Raw genomic sequence first — 19,558 nt, forward strand, 5'->3', positions numbered from 1 at the left:
GCTACCTCCTGCGATACACGTTGAACTAGCAAATCAGAATCCTGCTCCTCTTACTATGTATGATTATGCTAAACCTACTTTAACAGGAACTGAGTCAAGTATAGTTAGGCCTGCTATTGCTGCATGCAAATAATTTTGAACTAAAACCTAACACTATTCAAATGATACAGCAATTTGTTCAATTTGATGGTTTGCAGGATGAGGATCCGAACACTCACTTGGCAAATTTCCTGGAATTCTGCGATACATTTAAAATTAATGGCATTTCTGATGATGCCATTCGTCTTCGGTTATTCCCTTTTTCATTGAGGAATAAAGCTAAACAGTGGTTGAACTCATTACCACGAGGGTCAATCACTACTTGGGAACAAATGATCGAAAAATTTCTATTAAAATATTTTCCGCCGGCTAAAACGGCCAAATTACGTAATGATATCTCTTCGTTTGTGCAGATAGACTTAGAAACTCTTTACGATGCATGGGAGAGATACAAGGACTTACTGAGAAGGTGCCCTTATCATGGGTTATCGCTTTGGCTGCAGGTTCAAACATTCTATAATGGCCTGAATCCTTCGAGTCGACAAATAGTGGACGCAGCTGCTGGCGGAACCATAAATAATAAAACACCTGAAAATGCTTATGCGTTTATTAAAGAGATGTCACGGAATAACTATCAGTGGCAAGTCGTGAGGACTAAGCCAACTAAAACAGCAGGCGTTTATAACGTCGATTCGGTTACTATGCTGTCAAACCAGGTAGAATTTCTAAATAAAAAGATTGATGGTTTACTTGGTTCTACTCAGGTACATCTAGTAATGAGGTGCGAGACGAATGGAGGAGGAGCATGCACAGAGTATCAACCCTTCAACCTTAGCATCGAGGAGGAACAAGTTCAATATATGGGTAACAATAACACTAGATCCCAAAATAACCCATATAGTAACACTTATAATGCAGGTTGGAGGAACCATCCCAATTTCTCGTGGGGCGGTCAAGGAAATCAAAGACTACAACATCCTCCGGGTTTTCAACAACCACCCTATCAACAGGAAAAGAAACCGAACCTTGAAGAGATGCTATCTAAATTTATCTCGGTTCAGAGACCCGTTTCCAAAACACCGAGACAACACTTAAAAATCAACAAGCGTCGATCCAAGGGCTCGAAACTCAGATCAACCAGCTTTCCAAACTAATCTCTGAACGACCACAAGGTAGCTTGCCAAGTAATACTGAACCCAACCTAAGGGAATAACTCAACACGATTAATGTTCAAGATGAAGAAGGATTCGTTGAGCCTGAGCCAGAATCGAGGCAAGAAACTGTGGTAAGCAGAGGTTAAGGTGAGGTAACTCATAATAAAAACAAATTAGTAAATATCGAATATAAACCTCGTGTGCCATACCCCAATGCGACAAGGAAAGATCGCTCAGATGAACAATTTGGTAAATTCCTTAAACTCCTAAAAAAATTACATATTAACTTATCGTTTATTGAAGCTCTATCGCAGATGCCAAATGCAATGAAATTTTTAAAGGAGCTTTTAAAAAATAAACAGAAGTTAGACGAGGCGTCATATGTGGAGCTAAACGCAGTTTGCTCAGCTATTCTACAGAATAAACTACCCAACAAACTAAAAGATCCAGGGAGTTTTACGATTCCTTGCTTAATTGGGAGTTTAGATGTTAATAATGCATTAGCCGATTTAGGGGCTAGTATTAATGTCATGCCCTACAAAATGTTCAAACAATTAGGTCTTGGGAAACCCAAACAGATTAGGATGAGCATTCAATTAGCAGATAAAACTATAAGATTCCCTAGGGGTATTATTGAAGATGTGCTAGTTAAAGTCGATAAATTTATATTTCCCATTGACTTCATTATTCTAGATATAGAGGAGGACAACAACACTCCTTTGATTTTGGGATGGCCCTTTTTAGCAACTGCTAAAATGATTATTGATGTTGGCACAGGTAAGCTCACACTCCGTGTGGGAGACGAAACAATCACCCTTCAAGCTTGTATTTCTGGCGCCATATCAGAAATTGAAAGTGATCGTCTAAACCATTCTACTAAAACTGACATATGGTACAACGTACTTTACAGGAAATGAGTCTGAAGGAAGCATATGAGTCATTGTCAAGCAGTAGCAGAGGACCAATTCATGAAGATCGAAGGCTACAAATCGAGGAGCTAGATGAATGGCAGATGCATAAACTGAGAACACATGATAAACCAAAACTACGTCAGAACGAGCTCAACACCTTCCCACGTCAACTTAAGGTTTGAGATAAAGTCTTATTAGATGCCGCAGATCCTCACATTGTCACTACCACATCGAACAAAGAAATCCCTCTTACGGTACTTAGCATTTTCCCATTCGGTACAGTCGAGGTAAGTCATCCCACGTTCGGCATTTTTAAGGTAAATAACACCCGTCTAAAACCTTATTTTGATGAGAATGATAGCAACAATAAGGAGTATAAAATCCTCAAACCACCATGACCATTCAATGGAGAGGTAAGTCGAGCTTAGACTATAAATAAGCGCTTCTCGGGAGGCAACCCGAGCACTAACAATATTTTTTTTTAAATTTTAGTATTTAACACCTAACTTACTAACAGAAATCTTGAATACAGGTTTTTCCACACAGACATGACCAAGCACACGGGCGTGGGAAAACAGGGTAAAAGTTATCTTTCCCAACACGGGATAAGATAAGTGGCCATAGGCGTGCGACCTGGCTGTGGTCAAATCTGGCAAATGAATACGGATGTGCGACACACCCGTGTCTAGCACCCGTAGATAACACTATCAAAATAACACGGGCGTGTGCAGAGCTATACGACCGTGGGAAAAGTGACCCACATCACACACGGTCGTGCCTAAAGGTCGTGTGACAACATCTTACTTCGCGACAAACACGGGCAGGACACGATCCACACGGGCGTGTGAACCGGCCGTGCCACTTGAAAAAATTAGATTATCTATCTTATTTTAATTTTCTTTTATTAATTTTTGAAGATACTTTTGTTTTTAAACACGGCTTATCATTATGATTACTATCAAATTAGTCCCCAAATTCTCCTTTTGTCCTTCAGAATCATGTTTGTCCTCCAGCTTTATTTCCAACAACTCGCTCTCGCTAATCCAGGAATTTCATCCATTTTTAACTCAGGAAGTTTTACTGTTCTCCATATCTTATGAACTTACAGTTACAATTGTCAAAATATCTATCTGTGTGCATTGAGGACAATGTACATCTTAAGTGTGGGGGGGTATTCATTTCATTATCAGAAAAATCCTTGAATGACTGTCTTGTTCTCTTGAAAAGCTCTCATATCATATTTAGGATAAATTTTGATTGATTTATGATTTTGATTGATATATCTTGAATTAAAACATAGGCATTTAAGCATTGATTGTTTAAACTTTAAGATATTAGAAAATCAAGCATGATAAGTTGATTTTTAAGAATTTAAAATTTTAGGTTGTTTCCCTAAAGTTTAGGTATTATTTTGAGTTAGAATTCACAAGTTTTAAACATCAAAAAGCCATAATTCTTGCGAGATTTTTGAGCCTTTTGAGCATCTATTAATTCTTTCATGCTCACTTTTATTATTACTTTGAATGCGTCAATATTGAACTGTTATTCTAGAACTTGCTTGATTATGCATGTCAAGACCACACCATTTGATTTCATATGTCAAAATGATTAAGGCACTTAGGATTAACCCACTCATGTCATGAGAAGCCTACCTCTACGATTAACCCTTAGTATACCCTGTTGAGCTAACAAGCTATTTCTTGTATTACCCTTAATATTAACCCTTAACCCATTATTGTTGAAATCTCCTAAATTGAATTTGATCCCTATTTTTATCGAGATTTGAATTGAAATAGTTGCTCAGCTATGTCTTGTTTTTAATAGTTAGTCTATGTTATTTAACTTGTTCTTAAAAAAAATGTGTATACACATTAGTAGTAATCTTTTGTTTTTAAGCTTAAGTATTTAAATTCCATTTTCTGAGAAGAAGCTCTATTGTACGCAAGTGATCACTTAATCTTTTTCTAGTTAAGTGATTTTTCAATTCAATCTCGATTCTAACCATTTCTTTCATCTTTTGATCACACCCCCTAACCAAAGCCACGTTACAACCTTCTGACCTCGAGAAGATTCACAACGTTTTTCATGTCTCAATGCTTCGACGTTACAGATCTGATCCTTCGCACATAATAAATCCCTCCGAGGTTGAAATTCAAGCCGATATGAGTTATTAAGAAGAACCGATTCGCATCTTAGCTCGTGAAGTGAAAGAGTTGCGAAACAAGAGGGTTCCGTTAGTAAAGGTGTTATGGCTCAAACACGGGATCGAAGAAGCTACTTGGAAAACCGAGAACTCTATGAAAGAACGATACCCAAACCTATTTACCGGTAAGATTTTCGGGAGAGTTGTGACAGCCCTAAATTGACCCTAATCGGAAAGTGGTTTCGGGACCACTAAACCGAGTCACTGAAGTATTTGAATACGATATTTATTGTCTAAAATATGTGAATATGAATGTGTGAAAGTTTTAAGCTTCGATTTAGTCGATTGCATGTGAATTTAGTTAATAGGACTTATGTGTGACACTTTTGAAATGTGATAGGTCAATCTATAAGGAACTATTAATGCATGTTATAAAAATGATGGGTTTGCATGTCAAATTAACCAAAAAATCAAGATGGTAGCCGGCCATGCTATGGGTTAAAGCATATTATAAACATTTTGTGTTAATGTTTTATGTTAGAAATAATAAAATAAAAGGTTAGTAATAAAGTAATGAAAAGGGAGGGGTGATGAAAACAAAGTTGTCTCATCCATGCTCCCCTATTGCCGTGACTTGAGGAAGGAAGAAGAAGAGGATTCTCTTGCTTCATGTTCGGTTGGTTGATGTTTAGGAAGAGGTATGTTTGATGTTATTCCATGAAATTCATGTATATTTTTAGATGTTGGTTTAAATTCTTTTGCTATTTGATGGAGATGATACTCGGCCATGGGTGTTGTCTTCTTGGTTGGTGTTTGATGTTGTGGTGATAAGGCATGAAGATGATTGAGTTTGAGTGCTTAATAAAAAGGATGGGTCTTAACAACTTCATGAAGTATTCGGCCATGGTGCTAAAATGTGGTATTGTGTTTAAACTTAGAATTTTTAGTTATATAGATGTGTTAAGTTGCTTGAAATGTTAGATTAATTTGAACTCATCACCAAGTTCTTTAGGCAACCCATGTTAAAAATTTCGGTATTGAGATGCCTAGAACTTTCGGCCATAGTAGCTATGGAGAAATAAGGTTTTTGTTTCTTGTTAAATTGGATGTATCTTGTTGTATGAGTGCTTGAACAAACTATGATTAAATAGATGCATAGATTCAAGGTGGGAAGAATTGGCTATTATGCTTGATACTAATGCCGAATATAAGAATGTTGTACTTGAAAAATGTAGGTGAACATGACAAGTGTATTCGGCTTAGGGAATAAAGGATATGAAAATTTGGTATTTATTTTTGATTGTGTGTGTATGACCATGGATAATTGGCTGCACAAATATTATAAATACATAATGTATGTTAAATTTATTAAGCTACAAAACATTATGCATGTTCGGCCAAGGTAAATTATTCGAGTAAAGTATATCTTGATGGTACATTTAATTAGTATAAAATGTATATGGATGTCGATGACTATGTTTAATTTAGGAAGTAAATTGTTTGATTTAGCTCAAGAGCCTAGAGGATCAAAGTTGGATAAGGGAAAGGAAAAAGTGATCGAATAGCCGTCGAAATCGTTCGACAACATCCGAGGTAAGTTTTCAAGTAATGAAACTTAGTTTATGATTTGATTAAGTCATGATATATAAGCATAACAAATAAACGGTGATATAATGATTCTACTTGAATTGTATATTGAGGTGATTAGTTTATACCTATGACGGTAGCCGAATGTGTATAGAGATCATGTTATAAAGCAAATCAAAATCATGCTCTTTGTATGTGGCTATTGAGTAGAAAATGGTAATGGTTGATAAGCGTCTTGTGTTTGAATTCTAGTTATGATAATGAAATATGGATGTGTCATGATTTATTAGTATATGTGCTTGATTATTCGGATGATATCCGGCTAAGTCCCAAGGCATTTGTGCGAGTAGTTGCTATACCCTGCTAAGTCCCAAGGCATTCATGCTAGTGACTATATCCAAGCTAAGACCAAGGCATTTGTGCGAGTTGCTATATCCGCTAATTCTCAAGATACTTGGGTTTGGAAGCGGCGATCTTGCTGTAATAATTTCAATTAATACGCTCATAAAATACAAACGATAAGGTTGTTTCAGATATGCATCGGAAAGGTTGATTCCTTTCAAATAGTACTCGCTCAATTGATTAACGAGCTTAGGCCTCTAGTTAGGTTTGATACCACATGTATGAATATATTGGTTGAAGCATGAAGAAATTATGATTTTGAGAATGTGCATATATGAAATTATTCATTTAGTCATATGAACGCTATACTTTAGTCGTAAATAATTTACATACTCAAAACTTACTAAGCATTAAATGCTTATTCCGTTTCTTTAATTCTCTGTTTTATAGATTTTTGTTCGTCAGCTATCGGACTTGGGATTGTCGAAGTCGAAGTCGTCCACACTATCTAAGCCCTTTTGGTACTCTTTTGGTTAAACATTGATAATGACATGTATAGGACTAACCTTTGTTGTTAATCAAGTACCTTTGGTAATGTGTATATATTCGGATAGCCATGCGAAAATGGCTTAAATATTTTGAGCATAGTATTAAAATCATTTTGTATATATATGGTTATTGAGAGGTGTGGAAATGCTTGGCAATGATTAGCCATTGGAATGGTTAATCACGATCATATTTGGTGCTATGTATGTCAAATGGCTAGTTGAATCATGGAAACTATGAAATAGGTGAAATTTACCTTAAAAATAGATACTGACAGCAGCAGTGGTGTGAGTTTGAAAATTCACTAAGAATAGTAGGAATGTAATTAAATAATGAATAAATTATGTAATCGAACCTTGATGAGTCTATTTTCATATGGAAGAAGCAAAATGACCATATGAGCCGTATTTTATGAGATGTTTAAGTTTTCGTGAAATAAGGCCAGAACGGTTACTGGATCCCCTATTCTGACTTTGGAAATTTACCATAAATTAACCAGAAATAATTAGAAGTCATGCTTTATATGTACAGATTCCTTTTTGAGTCTAGTTTCATTAGAAACAAACGGCATATGTATTGAAGCCCTGTACAGGGAGATATCTAAGTCGTAATGCATGAAGGTCAGAGTAGTCGAACCCTAAAATAGGGGAGACTTTAACTAATAAAATGTACTAATTGGCCTGACCAAAAATTCTAGAAAAAAAATCTGTAGATGGATATATGAATCTACTTTCAAGTGAAATTCACGGAATCAGTTTTTGAGTTTTGGAACTCGAGATATGATTTTTAAGGTGACAGTGACGCAGTTAGCCAGCTTGACTGGAAATTTTAAAATGAACTGTGTAAATAAATGAATTAAGTTCGTTAACACCTCGTGTTCGACTCCGGCAAAGGTCTCGGGTGCGGGGCGTTACAATTTTATTGGTATCAGAGCCAAGTTTAGTCAATTCTAGGACTACCGAAATACGTTCGGGTCTAGCTATACATGCCATTACGTGTCTATTTGATAGTGTGGTGATTTACGCGATTAAAAATGTGTTTGTTTATAGTAATGGATCCCGATCCCAACCGAAGCGGTAGTGATGATCTTGAGAGTGTAGCACCGCTCCGCTTTGAGGGACAAGACCGGTGGACTCTCAACCTATTGCTAGTAATCGAATGACGAAGCTAGACAGGCTTTTTATAGCGTAATGAATTATTGGTTCAACCAATACATTCGAACTAATACTGCTATTCCACAACCCCATTTCCGACTAATACAACCCTCAGACTGCGATACCTCCGAGAATCGACGAGATAAGGTTAAATAAGCCCTAGTTGATAGAATCAGAAAACACGGGCTACTAAATTTAAAGCTACAGACAATGACGATGCCGAGCAAGTGAATTTTGGTTGGACAACACTATTCGGTACTTGATGAACTATCTTGCACACCGATGAATGCCTAAAGTGTACGATCTCTTTGCTACGTGATTACGCCTACTATTGGTGGAAAACGTTGATTTACATTGTGCCCAGAGAGCAAGTAACTTGGGAGTTTTTCCAAACCGAGTTTGAAAAAAGTATATCACCCGAGATTCATTGATCAAAAACAAAAGAATTTCTTGAACTTAAACAAGGTTCCATGTCGGTTCATCGATTATGAACGAAAGTTTGTAAGGCTTAGCCGATGCGCGAGAATGCATTTCTTCAAAAGTCATGATGTGTAAACGTTTGAAGATGGACTGAACGATGATATAAAGTCGTATGTTGGCATTTTAGAAATCGAGAATTTGTGGTACTTGTCGGCGAGCTTACAAAGTCAAGAGCTCAATAAGGAGAAAAGAAAAGTTGATATGGGAGCAAAGGAGTTTCAGTAAGAGATCTTGGAAAGCCCTTTCAACACCATCGAAGAAATTTAGAGATGATTTAGGCCGATCTAGAGACACGTCGGGCTTTTCTAGACGAGACCGTGATCGACCCCAATGAGTACACGAGTTACTTGATCGCCGGTGTTGGAAATGATCGTCGAGGAGCAGTGCGATATTGTGGTAAATGGAATTGAGGAGTTGTAGATTCCATGATCGCTCCTGTTACAAGTGCGGATCGATTGACCACTTTATTAAAGATTGCCCGAGATTGTCCGAGCAGAATGTAAATCGAGTGGGAAATCGGGTGCTACTACCGCTCGAGGTAGACCATCTAAAATGCGGGAATGCTAGTGGCGGTCGAGAGGATCTAGAGATGTTACCACCAGATCCGAGGCTCGTGCTCTACCGAGCTTATGCTATACGTACGCGAGAATGCTTCTTCACCGATGTTATTACCGGTACATTCACTCTCTTTGATACTAATGTGATTGCATTGATTGACCACGGTTCTCTTGTGAGACTTTAGCATCCAAAAAGACTTTACTGTTGAGTCTCTCGAGTTCGTTATTAGTGTGTCGAATCCTTGAGTCATTGTGTACTTGTTGATAAGGTGTGTAAGAAATGTCCCTAGTAATTGAGGTTCCCGTTTTCCGCGGACTTGATGCTTTTCTTGTTTGATGAATTTGATGTTATTCTCGGTTTGGATTGGTTGACCGTGCATGATGCGGTTGTGAATTGCAAAAGCAAGACTATTGATTTGAGGTGTGCAAATAATGAGATAATCTGAGTTGAGTCTCTTGTCTTGAATGGATTGCCAACAATAATATCCTCGACGTTAGCTCAAAAATATGTGAGAAAGGGGTGTGAAGCGTATCTTGCATACGTGCTTGATAATGAAAAATCGGAAAGAAACTTGAATCGGTACGATGGTTTGTGAATATCCGGATGTTTTTCCCAAGAATTACCGGGTTACCACTGTTCGGAGGTAGAGTTTGGCATCGAACTTGTACAGGACTATACCGATTTCGATAGCTCCGTGTCGTATGGCACCAACGAAATTAAAAGAACTGAAAACTCAGTTACAAGAGTTGACGGATAGAGGTTTTGCTCGACCGAGTTTTTCACCTTGGGGTGCACCAGTATTGTTTGTGAAAAAGAAGGACGGAACCATGAGGTTGTGCATCAACTATCGTCACTTGAATAAAGTGACAATAAAGAATAAATATCCGTTACCGCGTATTGATGATTTGTTTGATCAACTAAAGAGAGCCTCGGTGTTTTCAAAGATAGATTTGAGATCGGGTTATTATCGATTCATGAATTCGGGATTCTGGATATACCCAAAACCGCTTTCGAGCGAGATACGGTCACTCTGAGTTCTTAGTGATGCCGTTTGGGCTCACTAATGCCCCATGATATTTATGGATTTGATGAATCGGATCTTGAGACCGTTTTGGATCGGTTTGTAGTTGTGTTTATTGATGATATTTTGGTCTATTCGAGAAATGAAACCGATCATCTTTGAACACACAGGGTTAGTGTTGCGGGTTTTACGGGATAAGCGCTATATGCTAAGTTCAAGAAATGTGAGTTCGGTTGAGAGAAGTTAGCTTTTTGGGACATGTGGTATCTGCGACGGTATTCGAGTTAATCCGAGCAAAATTTCAGCCATACTTAACTGAAAGCCCCCGAGAAATATTACTGAGGTTCAGAGCTTTTTGGGACTTGCCGATTACTACAGACGGTTTGTAAAGGGTTTCTCAATGATAGCCACACCAATGACGAAGCTACTTCAGAAAGATGTTAAGTTCGAATGGTCGAAAAATGTCGAAAAGTTTCGATCAACTAAAACTTACTTGATGAAGCTCAATGCTAGTGCAAACTGAATCGTGCAAAGAGTTTGTCATTTGATGACGCATCCTTACTTGGGTTGGGTTGTGTATTGATGCAAGAAGGTCGAGTTGTAGCTTATGCGTCGAGACAATTGAAGCCACATGAGAAAAATTATCCAACCCATGATCTCGAACTAGCTGCCATCGTATTCGCTTTGAAAATATGGTGACATTACTTATTTGGTGAGAAGTGTCATGTATATTCGGATCACAAAAGTCTCAAATATTTGATGACTCAAAGAGACTTGAATCTGCACAAAAGACGTTGGCTCGAGTTGTTAAAAGATTATGAGCTTGTCATTGACTATCACCCGGGAAAGGCTAATGTGGTTGCGGATGCTTTAAGTCGTAAATCACTGTTTGCTTTACGAGCGATGAATGTACACCTGTCTGTTCTATCCGACAATGTGTTAGTAGCAGAATTAAAGGCCAAACCATTGTTGATCCACCAAATTCGTGAAGCTCAGAAAGTCGATGATAAATTAGTTGCAAAACGGGCTGAATGCGTTTCGAATAGGGAATCAGAGTTCCAAATTGATGATGACGATTGTTTGAGGTTCAGAAGTCGTTTGTGTGTTCCAAGAAATTCAGAACTTATTTTGATGATTCTGAACGAAGCTCATTGTAGCCGAATGTCAATTCACCCGGGGAGTACGAAAATGTACAACGATCTGAGACGTTAGTTTTGGTGGCATGGTATGAAACGAGACATTTCTGATTTTGTTTCGAGGTGTTTAATATGTCAACAAGTGAAAGCGGAACATCAAGTACTTACAGGTTTACTTCAGCCGATCATGATACCTGAATGGAAATGGGATCGAGTCACGATGAATTTTGTATCTGGGTTGCCATTGTCGGCAAGTAAGAAAGATGCGATTTGGTTTGTTGTCGATAGACTGACTAAGTCGGCTCACTTTATCCCCGTACGTACGGATTTTTCATTGGATAAACTAGCTGAATTGTATGTTTCTCAGATTGTAAGATTACATGGGGTACCTATTTCTATTGTGTCGGATAGAGATCCGAGGTTCACCTCGCGATTTTGGAAGAAATTGCAAGAAGCTTTGGGTATCAAGTTGCATTTTAGCACCGCTTTTCATCCACAAACTGATGGTCAATCTGAGTGGATAATTCAGATACTTGAGGATATGTTGAGATGTTGCATCCTTGAGTTTAGTGGTTCATGGGAGCGGTATTTACCTTTGATTGAATTCGCTTATAACAATAGTTTTCAATCAAGTACTAAGATGGCGCCTTACGAGGCTTTGTACGGTCGTAAATGCCGTACACCATTGTTTTGGATCGAGCTCGGTGAAAGTAAAATTTTCGGAGTTGATTTGATTAAAGATGCTGAGCAGAAAGTAAAAATAATTCGTGAAAGTCTGAAGGCAGCATCAGATCGTCAGAAGCCGTACGCGGATTTAAAACGAAGAGATATTGAGTATCAGGTGGGAGACAAAGTGTTTCTTAAAGTTTCACCTTGGAAAAAGATACTCAGGTTTGGCCGTAAGGGCAAACTGAGTCCGAGGTTCATAGGGCCATATGAAATATCCGAACGAGTTGGCCCAGTGGCATATAGATTGATTTTACCCCCTGACCTCGAGAAGATTCACAATGTTTTTCATGTCTCAATGCTTCGACGTTACAGATCTGATCCTTCGCACATAATAAATCCCTCCGAGGTTGAAATTCAAGCCGATATGAGTTATTAAGAAGAACCGATTCGCATCCTAGCTCGTAAAGTGAAAGAGTTGCGAAACAAGAGGGTTCCGTTAGTAAAGGTGTTATGGCTCAAACACGGGATCGAAGAAGCTACTTGGGAAACCGAGAACTCTATGAAAGAACGATACCCAAACCTATTTACCGGTAAGATTTTCGGGGACGAAAATTTCTTAAGTGGGGAGAGTTGTGACAGCCCTAAATTGACCCTAGTCGAAAAGTGGTTTCGGGACCACTAAACCGAGTCACCGAAGTATTTGAATATGATATTTATTGTCTAAACTATGTGAATATGAATGTGTGAAAGTTTTAAGCTTCGATTTAGTCGATTGCATGTGAATTTAGTTAATAGGACTTATGTGTGACACTTTTGAAATGTGATAGGTTAATCTATCGTGAACTATTAATGCATGTTATAAAAATGATGGGTTTACATGTCAAATTAACCAAAAATCAAGATGGTGGCGGCCATGCTATGGGTTAAAGCATATTATAAACATTTTGTGTTAATGTTTTATGTTAGAAATAATAAAATAAAAGGTTAGTAATAAAGTAATGAAAAGGAGGGTGATGAAAACAAAGTTGTCTCATCCATGCTCCCCATTGCTAGTGACTTGAGGAAGGAAGAAGAAGAGGATTCTTTTGCTTCATGTTCGGTTGGTTGATGTTTAGGAAGAGGTATGTTTGATGTTATTCCATGAAATTCATGCATATTTTTAGATGTTGGTTTAAATTCTTTTGCTATTTGATGGAGATGATACTCGGCCATGGGTGTTGTCTTCTTGGTTGGTGTTTGATGTTGTGGTGATAAGGCATGAAGATGATTGAGTTTGAGTGCTTAATAAAAAGGATGGGTCTTAACAACTTCATGAAGTATTCGGCCATGGTGCTAAAATGTGGTATTGTGTTTAAACTTAGAATTTTTAGTTATATGGATGTGTTAAGTTGCTTGAAATGTTAGATTAATTTGAACTCATCACCAAGTTCTTTAGGCAACCCATGTTAAAAATTTCGCTATTGAGATGCCTAGAACTTTCGGCCATAGTAGCTATGAAGAAATAAGGTTTTTGTTTCTTGTTAAATTGGATGTATCTTGTTGTATGAGTGCTTGAACAAACTATGATTAAATAGATGCATAGATTCAAGGTGGGAAGAATTGGCTATTATGCTTGATACTAATGCCGAATATAAGAATGTTGTACTTGAAAAATGTAGGTGAACATGACAAGTGTATTCGGCTTAGGGCATAAAGGATATGAAAATTTGGTATTTATTTTTGATTGTGTGTGTATGACCATGGATAATTGGCTGCACAAATATTATAAATACATAATGTATGTTAAATTTATTAAGCTACAAAACATTATGCATGTTCGGCCGAGGTAAATTATTCGAGTAAAGTATATCTTGATGGTACATTTCGGCTAGTATAAAATGTATATGGATGTCGTATGACTATGTTTAATTTGGGAAGTAAATTGTTTGATTTAGCTCAAGAGCCTAGAGGATCAAAGTTGGATAAGGGAAAAGAAAAAGTGATCGAATAGCCGTCGAAATCGTTCGACAACATCCGAGGTAAGTTTTCAAGTAATGAAACTTAGTTTATGATTTGATTAAGTCATGATATATAAGCATAACAAATAAACGGTGATATAATGATTCTACTTGAATTGTATATTGAGGTGATTAGTTTATACCTATGACGGGTAGCCGAATGTGTATAGAGATCATGTTATAAAGCAAATCTAAATCATGCTCTTTGTATGTGGCTATTGAGCCGAAAATGGTAATGGTTGATAAGCGTCTTGTGTTTGAATTCTAGTTATAATAATGAAATATGGATGTGTCATGATTTATTAGTATATGTGCTTGATTATTCGGATGATATCCGGCTAAGTCTCAAGGCATTTGTGCGAGTAGTTGCTATACCCTGCTAAGTCCCAAGGCATTCATGCTAGTGACTATATCCGGCTAAGACCAAGGCATTTGTGCGAGTTGCTATATCCGCTAATTCTCAAGATACTTGGGTTTGGAAGCGGCGATCTTGCTGTAATAATTTCAATTAATACGCTCATAAAATACAAACGATAAGGTATGTTTCAGATATGCATCGGAAAGGTTGATTCCTTTCAAATAGTACTCGCTCAATTGATTAACGAGCTTAGGCCTCTAGTTAGGTTTGATACCACATGTATGAATATATTGGTTGAAGCATGAAGAAATTATGATTTTGAGAATGTGCATATATGAAATTATTCATTTAGTCATATGAACGTTATACTTTAGTCGTAAATAATTTAGTTACTCAAAACTTACTAAGCATTAAATGCTTATTCCGTTTCTTTAATTCTCTGTTTTATAGATTTTTGTTCGTCACCATCGGACTTGGGATTGTCGAAGTCGAAGTCGTCCACACTATCTAAGCCCTTTTGGTACTCTTTTAGTTAAACGTTGATAATGGCATGTATAGGACTAAGTTTTGTTGTTAATCAAGTACCTTTGGTAATGTGTATATATTCGGATAGCCATGCGAAAATGGCTTAAATATTTTGAGCATAGTATTAAAATCATTTTGTATATATATGGTTATTGAGAGGTGTGGAAATGCTTGGCAATGATTAGCCATTGGAATGGTTAATCACGATCATATTTGGTGCTATGTATGTCAAATGGCTAGTTGAATCATGGAAACTATGAAATAGGTGAAATTTACCTTAAAAATAGATGCTGACAGCAGCAGTGGTGTGAGTTTGAAAATTCACTAAGAATAGTAGGAATGTAATTAAATAATGAATAAATTATGTAATCGAATCTTGATGAGTCTATTTTCATATGGAAGAAGCAAAACGACCATATGAGCCGTATTTTATGAGATGTTTAAGTTTTCGTGAAACAGGGCCAGAACAGTTACTGGATCCCCTGTTCTGACTTTGGAAATTTACCATAAATTAACCAGAAATAATTAGAAGTCATGCTTTATATGTACAGATTCCTCTTTGAGTCTAGTTTCATTAGAAACAAACGGCATATGTATTGAAGCCCTGTATAGGGAGATATCTAAGTTGTAATGCATGAAGAGCAGAGTAGTCGAACCCTGAAACAGGGGAGACTTTAACTAATAAACTGTACTAATTGGCCCGACCAAAAATTCTAGAAAAAAATCTGTAGATGGATATATGAGTCTAGTTTCAGGGAAAATTCACGGAATCAGTTTTCGAGTTTTGGAACTCGAGATATGATTTTTAAGGTGACAGTGACGCAGCTAGCCAGCTTGTCTGGAAATTTTAAAATGAACTGTGTAAATAAATGAATTAAGTTCGTTAACACCTCGTGTTCGACTCCGACAACGGTCTCGGGTGCGGGGCGTTACAACGACTTAGTTTAAGGGCTCATTCAAAGTTTTTAAGGGTTCCATTGAGCTCATTTCCTTGAATAAATAGTAAAGAACACAAATGTAGAGAAATGAGGTTCTTTAGAAGGAACTTTACAGTGCAATGAATAATTACTACATCCCTGAGGTAGTGGTAAATGATGTTGTTCAACTGTGATGAATATTACAAACTCTTTTCCTAACTGCACTGTAGAAGAAATCTGCAACTAGGGTTGAAGCAAATGGAAGAATTCTTAAGCTAGAGTTCAAACCCTAGAAAATCTAAAAAGGTGTCTTTGAAAACCTTTCTATAACTTTTGAGAGCTTTTGAAAGAAAAGAGTTGAAAGGGTAAGATAAAGGGGGAATAGAGTTTTAAGTGGAAAGATTTAGGGGTTTTAATTAGTAAGGGTGTTTAAATTTTTTTAAAAATAGGCGAATCACTAGGATATGACCTGATTCGAGTATCGCGATATCCTAGATTGGGTATCGCGATACCGAAAATAGGTTTGAAAATCCCCCTTTTCTAAACTATCAATGGTATCGCGATATCCAACATAAGATATCGCGATTCTACCATCTTCCCACTCATTTATCAACTATTTTCAAAGTTCAAAGCACTAAGGTAAGTTTTAAGTCCAAACTTGGATGATTCACAAAATGAGAATTAAATTCATAAGGAGGTGTCTTAAGAGCTAGTTTCTGGACTCTCCGCCATTCCACCGAAATTAAACTCCCACGAAGTCTGGGAAACCTTAATCCTTCATTTGTTCATCAATTGGTTAATCAGGGCTGTACCGACGTAAAAAAATTACTTTGGTCGCTAGTTGAGGCGATTATTTGAAAATTTGAAAACCGACTCACGATTTTATTAAAAAGGGGAGTCGCCACCGATCCTTTTTCCTAAGTGTGATTGGACACCTAATAAATCCTCTTTTTTAAAAGAAAATTTATTTTTTTTAAAAACAAAAAGAAGACCGAGTTTTGGTCTATGTTAAAAGCCAGAGAAAGAATAGGGTTCGAGAGTCGGTTACGCGCGAGGAAGGTATTAGCACCCTCGTGACGCCCAAAATTGGTATCTTATTAAACATATGTTGTCTTAATTTTTAAAAATACGAGTTCAATTTGACATTTAATCGTGATCCGATTGAAAAATGAGAATTTTTAGTTTTCGGCTTTTTAGAAGGGTGTCCCGTTTTTAACACGAGCCGACGAATTTCACCCAACATAGCGATGAAATCGATGACTTAATGTTAAATCGGTTCATTGCCTTATTTATTGAAATTAATAAAAAAAAACATGAATAAAAATCTTTAAAGTAGTGAACAACAAAATGATATAAAATGGGCGGGAAACAAAAAAATAAAAGAGTTAGAAATACATCGAAGCAAATAATAAATATGACAATAATATTAAAATAATAACAATGTATACGATATTAAACATGATAACAATAATATTAAACACGAAATAGAGACGAGCATATATAAACATATAATAATAAGTGAAGTGACGTAAACATAATATTAAAAATACTAATAGTGCTATATATATATATATATATATTAAAATATGTACGTAATAATAGGAATGAAAAGTGTATAAATAATAATGCTAAATATATATAAAATAAATACATAATATATATAAAATGAACATATACAACATATATTGGAAATACTAATAACAAAAAAAATACATATATTAATAATACTATATAAATGTGTACATATATATTAAAATAAATACATAATATAGTTATTAAAATATATATATATATATAGAAATAATAATAACGTTACAAAACAATTATTAATAACACTGCATAAACATATACATATATATATTAAAGATATATACATATATAATAAATATATACTAATAATAATAATAATTATAATAATAATAAAAAGATGTATATACACCAAATAACACATTATAATATTAAAATAAAATAATAAATGATAATAGTGAAAATAATAGGTATAATAATAAATATAATGATATATGAAAGTAATACTATGTAAAGTATATATACCCATATAATAAAATATATGTACTAATATTAATAAAAAGATAATCGGGATAAAAATAGATATCATAATAATAGATACATAATATATAAAATATATATAATACATACATATGTTAGAAATGATAATAATATAAAGAAAACTATTCATACGCTACATAAATATGTACATATATATATATATATATATATATAAATAATAATGGTGTTAGAAATATACAATATAGTATTAGAAATATACATACAATAGTATAAAAGATATATAACTAATAATATTAAAATATATACATAATAATATATATATATATAATATTAAAAATATATATACATAACATATATGAAATATATATATATATATATATCATATAGTATTAAATATTTACAATATATACATATTAGAAATAAAAAAACGACTAATAATAATACTACATAAATATATACATAATAAAACATATACTAATAATAATAATATTAATATTAATAATAATAATAATAATATAAATAATGGTAAATAAAATAATAAGTAATATTTAAAAATAAAAAAATGGCAAAAAAATAATATAAAAACCAAATTAGATATGGAAGAAGGACTAAATTCGAAACGAAAATGAAATTTTTGGGCGAATTCGAAATAAAAAGAAAGAGAAAGGGCTTATTTGAACACGCGTGAAATGAATGGGGACCGAAACAGCAATATTTCCTTCCCCCAAAGCGCAGCGCATCAACGGGGACTAAATTGAAAAGCGCAAAAAATTATGGGGCCAAATTGAAAATAAATCGAAACTTAATTGCAAAGCAATAAAAAGTGGAAGGACCACGCGCATAAATAACCCATTAAACAAAAACACGCAGATCCTCTAGTGGGTCGGGTCGAATAGATCGGGTATAGGCCAAAACGACGTCGTTTTGGGGTTAAAGGGCAGCCTCCAAAACGACGTCGTTTTGGGAGGCTATATAAGGCCAAAGTTTTTTAAAATTTTCATTTGAAGCAAGGGAAAGAAAAAAAAAAAGAGGAAAGGGAGGGAGAGAGTGAGGCGATTCTGGCACTGGGCGGCCACCATCCCACATCGACCGTCACGGCCACCACCAAGCAGCCACAAAGGCACAGTGGCTCTAAAAGGTAAAAATTTCTTTTTTTATTTTTTTTGTATTTTTAATATATATATGTGTAAAAAAAATAAAAGAAGATAAATTGATCTAAGTGTAGATAGATTCGAAGAAAAGCAAAATAAATAGCAGGGAAAATAAAAAACCTTTCGTCCGAATCTATTTCTTTGTTTTTGTACTTCTTGCTGAGATTGAATGCTCTTATTAGTGTTTGAATCTACTTTTTATTTCTATTTTTCATATTCAAAAAATGTCCAGCCCCCAAATACCAAATATGGCAAGGCTTATATAGCCATTTACACTTGATTTGCTACTACTTATTGCATGTTTTGTGCTTCTTTTTGTAGGTGACGGAATGGGAGCAAGTGGTAGCAGGTGAAGCGGGGGTATGGTGGCTGACATGGGGAGGCAGACCTAGGTGCGGCGCACCTAGGGTTTTTTGTTTCTTTTTTCTTTTCTTTTTTTTTTGATTTGGGCTATTAGGGTTAGTTTGGGCTTGGGATATGTTAATTGGGTTTGGGTTTAATGGGTCTTTGTATGGGTTGGGGTAGGTTTAGGTTAAAATGGGCCTGGGATTATTTGAGCTTCTATAGCTGCCCCTCTTTACTTATTGTCCTGCAACGAGAATAGAGCAAAGACCTTCAAGGAAGACCAAATTTGCCCGGTCTTGCTGAGTTTTGACTTGCTTTGGTGCTCTTCTTGCTCCGGTAGTCTCTTTCTAGTCCACCGCATCCTAAACTCGTCTTGAAGCTCAACTCACCTCTCGCAATATGAGTTGATTTTTGAAAGCAGAAATAAAAACATCAAAATACCAAAAGATGTAATCTGGTGGAACTCAGGTGTCTTTTCCTTTTGATTCAGTACAGCT

General features: G+C 35.7%; 1 non-coding gene across 1 annotated transcript; it reads right to left on the minus strand.

The window, feature by feature from the left end:
* Nucleotides 1–419: 419 nt before the first annotated feature.
* Nucleotides 420–526, minus strand: LOC128282402 (small nucleolar RNA R71). The gene has a single exon (XR_008272671.1). It is a non-coding gene; the product is annotated as a small nucleolar RNA R71 (small nucleolar RNA).
* Between the last annotated feature and the right edge of the window lie 19,032 nt (nt 527–19,558).

This window comes from Gossypium arboreum, chromosome 1 (assembly GCF_025698485.1).
Source record: "Gossypium arboreum isolate Shixiya-1 chromosome 1, ASM2569848v2, whole genome shotgun sequence".
NCBI classification, from domain to species: Eukaryota; Viridiplantae; Streptophyta; class Magnoliopsida; order Malvales; family Malvaceae; genus Gossypium; species Gossypium arboreum.